Source organism: Arachis ipaensis, chromosome B9 (assembly GCF_059453495.1).
Source record: "Arachis ipaensis isolate K30076 ecotype BB chromosome B9, ASM5945349v1, whole genome shotgun sequence".
In the NCBI taxonomy this organism is placed as follows: Eukaryota; Viridiplantae; Streptophyta; class Magnoliopsida; order Fabales; family Fabaceae; genus Arachis; species Arachis ipaensis.
Window position 1 is genome coordinate 60,458,478 of NC_142444.1, and position 6,873 is coordinate 60,465,350.

At 39.3% G+C, this 6,873-nt stretch overlaps 1 non-coding gene across 1 annotated transcript; it reads right to left on the minus strand.

Annotated features, from left to right (window-relative positions):
* Positions 1-6,499: 6,499 nt before the first annotated feature.
* On the minus strand, positions 6,500-6,603 carry LOC148544827 (small nucleolar RNA R71). The gene has a single exon (XR_015900366.1). It is a non-coding gene; the product is annotated as a small nucleolar RNA R71 (small nucleolar RNA).
* Between the last annotated feature and the right edge of the window lie 270 nt (positions 6,604-6,873).

Consider the following 6,873-nt stretch of genomic DNA (forward strand, 5'->3'; position numbering starts at 1 on the left):
ATAACTTATTCATTTTAAATCCCTACTTTGTTTCTATCATCCTATGTTCCCATAAAATTTCCCACACTTAAATTGTACACAATATCTATCTTAAGCTAACCAATGATTCAACTTGAGATTTTTATTTTGTTTTTCTGCTTAAGGCTAGTAATGTGGTTATAGAACAAGAGGGGATTAAAAGCTCAAGGGGGATAACAAGGGTGATGTAAAAGATAGGCTAAATTGGGATAAGTGAGGAAAAATTCAAATGATGGCCTCAATCATCTCTTGGTATGTATCTATATTCTATATTGGACATATAAATTAAAACAAAGTAATGAACATTAGAATGAAAAAGAAGGGCAAAACACACAGGAATGAAATTTATGGTTTGAATGTAACCATACAGTTAAGCTCAAAACTCACAGGCTATGTGTTCTCCAGCTCAAAAATCATATATCAGTTATACATGTCATGCAAGTGGAAATCAAGAGTTCCCATTCAACTCAATGTAAATCTTATGGTGGCCCTTAAAATTTTAGTGTTCCTCCTTGAAGAAATGTTATTAACTAACTAACATGTAATGCTATATATACAAGGTGTGCATGGATTGTTTTAATTTACTAAAGTTTCTAGTTTACTCCTTTTATTTTCAATTAAACCAAACTATTATATGCTAAAAGGGTAAACTATACTAATTAATCCACGTATTTTATAACTAATAAGTTTTGAATTGCAACTAAACTAAATGTCTAAGATATAAACTAAAGTGCAAAATGCGGAAATAAAGTAAAAATATAGCAAAAGAACAATGTGCAAGTACTGAAAAAAATAAAAATAAAAATAAAAATATAGAAAAATAAACAAAATAAGATAGAAGAGTCTGTAGTGGTTCACCAAAAAGATACGCCAGGGATGGTGACCTCCCCACACTTAAAATATAGCATCGTCCTCGATGCTCACACAAGCTGGGTGTGAAGCACCGGAAGGATGGGCTGCTGGTGTCTCTGTGGTGGTCTGAGGGTCTGCAGGATGGATAAGTGTAGGAAGATCAGTCTGCTATAGTGGAGGCGTTGATTATAGATGGATCTCCAGATCTGCAGCCTGTAGCTGGTGGTGCTCCTTATGATGTGGCGCAGCCTACTTTGGTCCTGCCTGCTTAGCCTGGGCATCTGTCTCCTCTTCATGATCGCTCGCCTCTGCCTCAGATGTATCAGAAGGGGTGTCACGCTCGGAGGGGATGTCGCTGCGGGATCGGATCATCAACATAAGGTGCTCATAGCACCGCTTGTTGCGACGCTCCATACGATCCAGACGGGCGAAGAGTCGATGCACCAAATGATAAATGGGCTCAGGAGCAGGTGGAGGTGTAGTGGATGAGGCTGGTGCAGCACGGGAAGTAGAAGGGGTAGCTGAAGATGTGGCTGCCTGATGCCAGGGCATCTTGGCCAGTTTCACTGACCTTTTCTTTACTGTTTTTAGGTTAGTTTCATGCATTTCTTTAGGAAATAAGCTAGTTTTGGGTAGATATTCACTTATGCCTTGATTAAAGCATACATTGTGCATTTTACATAATTTCATGAGGATTTTGCATAAGTTTAGTGACAAATATTATGTTGCATTACTCATGACTTGGACTAGAGCTTTGATGCACTTTATTGCTTGATTTCAGGACCAAAAGGAAGTAAGAAAAGGGGAGGTAACTTGCAAGGTTAATGAGAAAAGTGATTGCCAATAACACTCTCAAAAAAAGCCATCAATGCCCACGTTAGAGAGTCACGTTAACTAAGTTAACCTGAACTCTAACGTGGAGAAGAGAAGTTGAGCCAACGTTAGTGACACTTAACATTGTCACTAACGTTGGCAATTACTCATAAGTGGCCACGTTAGAAGCCACGTTAACCTAGTTAACGTGGCCTCTAACATTAAGGGGGGAAGAGAAGCCAACGTTAGTGACACTCAACATTGTCACTAACGTTGGCCTATGGTGCAAAGTACCACGTTAACTCCCACGTTAACTTGGTTAACGTGGGAACTAACGTAAGGGATGAAGAGTTGTCGACAACGTTAGTGACACTCAACATTGCCACTAACGTTGAAGCAACCACACAACCCCCAAGAGTCACGTTAACTTCCACGTTAACTTGGTTAACGTGGAAGCTAACGATGAGGAATGAAGGATGAGCCAACGTTAATGACACTCAACATTGTCACTAACGTTGGGATGGCTAAAGATGGCCACGTTAGAAGCCACATTAACCTAGTTAACGTGGACTCTAACGTGAGACCTAGGGGCACATTGGAACGTTAGTGACAATGTTGAATGTCACTAACATTCTCGAAGGATGGCAAGGGCCATGTGAGAAGCCATAACCTAGTTAACGTGGGCTTTAACGTGAAGCAAGAACGGGCACACTGGAACGTTAGTGACAATGTTGAGTGTCACTAACGTTCTCGAAGGTTAACAAGGCAACGTTAAAAGCCACGTTAACCTAGTTAACGTGGGTTTTAACGTGAGGCAAAGGGGTGCATTGGAACGTTAGTGACAATGTTAAGTGTCACTAACATTCTCGAACTTATATTCTCACTAAATATTAACACCCCTAACGTCGTGAACTAAAGTCTCCGCCCACTTCGCACTTTCTCTCTGCAAGTAAAGCCAAGCCCAAATAAAGAAAGGAACTGCTTCAAACTCAAGATCCAAAGGCCCAAGACTTGAAGAAGCACACTAGAAGCTGAGAAGAGTAGTATATATAGGAGTAGCTTTGAATTGAAAAGAGGTTCTGGAGGCTGGGAAAAAGAGAACTACTCTCTGTATTTTACTTTCTTTGCAATTTCTAGTTTTATGATGTATTCTCCATCTTTGTTTTCATTTTCAAGAGCTATGAACAACTAAACCCCTTTCATGGGTTAGGGAGCTCTGTTGTAATTTGATGGATCAATACTAATTTTCATCATTCTTCTTCTATCTTCCCTCTTGATTTTACTTGAAAGCTTTCGATCTTCATCCAATTGAGTAGTTATCTTGGAAGAGAAGCTATTCAAACTTGGATCTCTTTTGAACCTTGAAAGAGGAATGAAGAGATCAAGCTAGAAATGCTTTCTCATGCTGGACCAAATTGGGTTTGGATGGGTATGTGACTATAACCCTCTCAATACTTGATTGGGAAATGCATGTGGTATAATCAGTGACCATACTTCATCTCTTCTCATGAGCAATTGACCAAGGAATTGTCTATTGATCAAGATTTGAGAGATTGAATTGCAAGAAATTGTAATTCAATCACTTAAGATTGCCAAGGAGATCAATGAGTGCATTGATTGAGGAAGAGATGAAAATGAACTTGATCCGGAGAATCGCAATATCTCCTAAGCCTAATGAACTCCCCATCTCTGATCTTACCCATTCTCTTTAATTTCTGCCATTTACTTTTATGAGCAAATCCTCCATTCCCATTTACAATTCTGCAATTTATTTTCAGTCATTTACTTCCAGTCCTTTAATTCTAGCATTTACTTTTCTGTTATTTACATTCCCGCCATTTTATTTTCTGCAACTCTCAACCCAAATTCTGGATTCGCTCAACTAGAACATTCTTCTAATTAAAGTTGCTTGATCAATCAATCCCTGTGGGATTCGACCTCACTCTATTGTGAGTTTTTACTTGATGACAAATTCGGTACACTTGCCGAAGGGAGATTTGTTGAGAGACAAGTTTTCCCCGCATCAAGTTTATGGCGCCGTTGCTGATGACAAGTCATCTTAGCCTAGTTTCACTAGCCTTTTTCTTTTGTTTTCAATTGAATTATGCACTTTCTTGAGCCATAAGCAAGCCAATTGGGTAGATTTTTATGCTTCCTTTGATTTAATCAACCATGTATGAATTCATGCTATTTCATGAGGTTTTATGCTATAATTGTCACATATTATGAAAGAATGACTATCTCATGATTTTGAGCATAGCTTTGATGTGTTTGGTTGATTAATGATAGGTGAAGAAAGCTTGGAGAAAGGTTGAAGCAAGAAGGAATGGCTAGGAGGAAGAGAGGACAAAAAGTTTGAGCAAAAGTTTGCCTCAAACTTTAGCTCAAACTTTTGGAATAAGTGAAAATGAACCAGGGAGCAAAAAGCTGGAGCAAAAGTTTGCCTCAAACTTTTGTGCAAACTTTTGTGCAAAAAGCTGGACCAAAAGTTTGCCTCAAACTTTTGTGCAAACTTTTAGGCAAAAAGCTGGAGCAAAAGTTTGCCTCAAACTTTTTGGCAAACTTTTGGCATCACAAATCAACACCCTGGAGAGCAAAAGTTTGCGCCAATGTTAGCCTCAAACTTTTTGGCAAACGTTGGCGCATGAACAACACACCCTGGAGAGCAAAAGTTTCCGCCAACGTTAGCCTCTAACTTTTTGGCTAACGTTGGCGCCATGAGTGTGCAAGGGGAGGCCAACGTTGGAGTAAAAGTTTGACCCCAAACTTTTGCCCCAACGTTGGTATCAGCAAAAGAGGGTGGCTGATGTGAAAAGTTGGAGTAAAAGTTTGCCTCAAACTTTTACTCAAACTTTTACTCAAGCTTTCATGATTCCAAACCCGGTTCAATTCGGTTCTTCTCCAAACTCCAAGAGCAATCAACCAAGGCCTCTATCAACCCAATTCCATCAAGAGCAAAGGCCCAATTGAAGGCTTGAAGACCATTTGAAGAAAGTGTATAAATAGCATAGGATTTAAGTTTTTCGAGAGCTTCCCTTTTAGTTTGGATAGAGCTTTCTTTTCGGGTTTGATTAGGGAGTTTTGTAGAGAGCTCACTTTTACATTCTAGCATTGTTGTTTTAATTCAAGAGAATTGGGGAGGAGAATTGATCTCTCTTCTTCCTTGTTCTTGCCCAGCACTCTTTAATTTTCTTGCTTCGGATCTTGGGTGGAGAATTGAAGAACTTCTGTTTCAATCTCACCTTGGGATCTTGTTTAATTCACTGCTTAATTGAATTTCAGTTTTGGTTAATTGCTTCTTCATCTACTTTCTTTGCAACTTACATTTCCTTTGCAATTACTCTTGTTGGATCTAGGAAGGCATTGAGATCTAGACTTGGTTATCTAGTCTCTTGGGTCCTGAGATCTAAATTCCAATTTTACATCCTCTGTTTAATGCTTTTCATGCTCATTTACAATTCTGTTTTTAGATCCGGTTCAATCCAAGTTATCTTCTACTCCTCTGCTTGTTGAATTTTACTTTTCCTTGTTTAATTTCTGCAAATCCAATTCCCAATTCCCTTTACAATTCAAGCCATTTACATTTCTTGCAATTTAAAATTCTGCAATTTACATTTCTTGCGTTCTAAATTTCTGCCATTTAATTTCTTGTTCTTTAAGATTCAGCACTTTAAATTTCAGTTCTCTTTACTTTCATGCAATTCACCCACTCCCTTTACTTTCTCTACAAATTAAATTCTGCAAATCACAATTCACTCAACCAAAACTTGATTCACTTGACTAAATCAACCACTAATCTAAAATTGCTCAATCCTTCAATCCCTGTGGGATTGACCTCACTCCCGTGAGTTATTATTACTTGATGCAACCCGGTGCACTTGCCGGTTAGTTTTGGGTGTTTTGGAGAAATTCATTTTTCCACAAAAAATACTCATCAGTTGCCGGGGATTGATTGTGCATCAACAATGATTAAATTGGAAGATCACTAGATTGAGCATTTTTATTTTGTGAATTTTATTTTTCTGTTTGAGTGATTTACTTTTTGTTTTAGTTAAACTTCTTCCCTTCCCCCTCTACTCGTTTATTTTTCTTTGTTATTTTCAATTCTGTTTGCTAACCCACTAACTGTTTGATATATTGCATCACCCACAACTAACAGCAATTCTGACACAAATACTGTCTGCACCTATTTTCTTTGCTTGTACTTGTTGGTTGTATGATAGGGAGAAGAAGCGGGGCTTCAACTTCCTTTGATTCTGAACCTGAAAGAACCTTCCTTAGACTAAGGAGGGAGGCAAAAGAAAAACGTGTAGTTGGTGCTGAAGAAGAGGAGGAAAACTTTGACGAATACTTTGAACCTAACATGGAAGAAAACATGGAAAATCATCATGAAGAAGAGACTCACAACCATGGCAGAGGAGGTGGAGCAAATCATGCTGGGGAGGATAGAAGAGTTTTGGGCTCTTACATCAATCCAAACCCAGGCAATTGTGGAAGTAGCATCCAAAAGCCAACAATCCATGCCAACAACTTTGAACTTAAACCACAGCTCATCACCCTTGTTCAGAACAACTGTTCATTTGGAGGAGGTGTTCAAGAAGACCCCAATCAACATTTGACCACCTTCCTGAGAGTATGTGACACAGTGAAATCTAATGGTGTTCATCCTGACGCCTATAGACTGCTCTTATTTCCCTTCTCACTCAGGGACAAGGCAACCAAGTGGCTGGAATCCTTCCCAAGGGAAAGCTTGACAACTTGGGAGGATGTGGTGAACAAATTCTCAGCAAGATTCTACCCTCCTTAACGAATCAATAGGCTGAGAGCTGAGGTTCAAACTTTCAGGCAACAAGATGGTGAGACTCTGTATGAAGCATGGGAGAGGTTCAAGGACTTAACAAGGAGGTGTCCACCTGACATGTTCAACGAATGGGTCCAGCTACACATTTTCTATGAAGGGCTCTCTTATGAGTCAAAGAAGGCCGTAGACCATTCATCTGGAGGATCCTTGAACAAGAAGAAGACCATTGAGGAAGCCATAGATGTTATTGAAACAGTAGCAGAAAATGACTACTTCTATGCTTCCGAAAGAGGGAACACAAGAGGAGTGATGGAGCTAAACAATGTAGATGCTCTGTTGGCCCAAAACAAGCTCATTACCCAGCAGTTGGCTGACCTCACCAAGAAGAT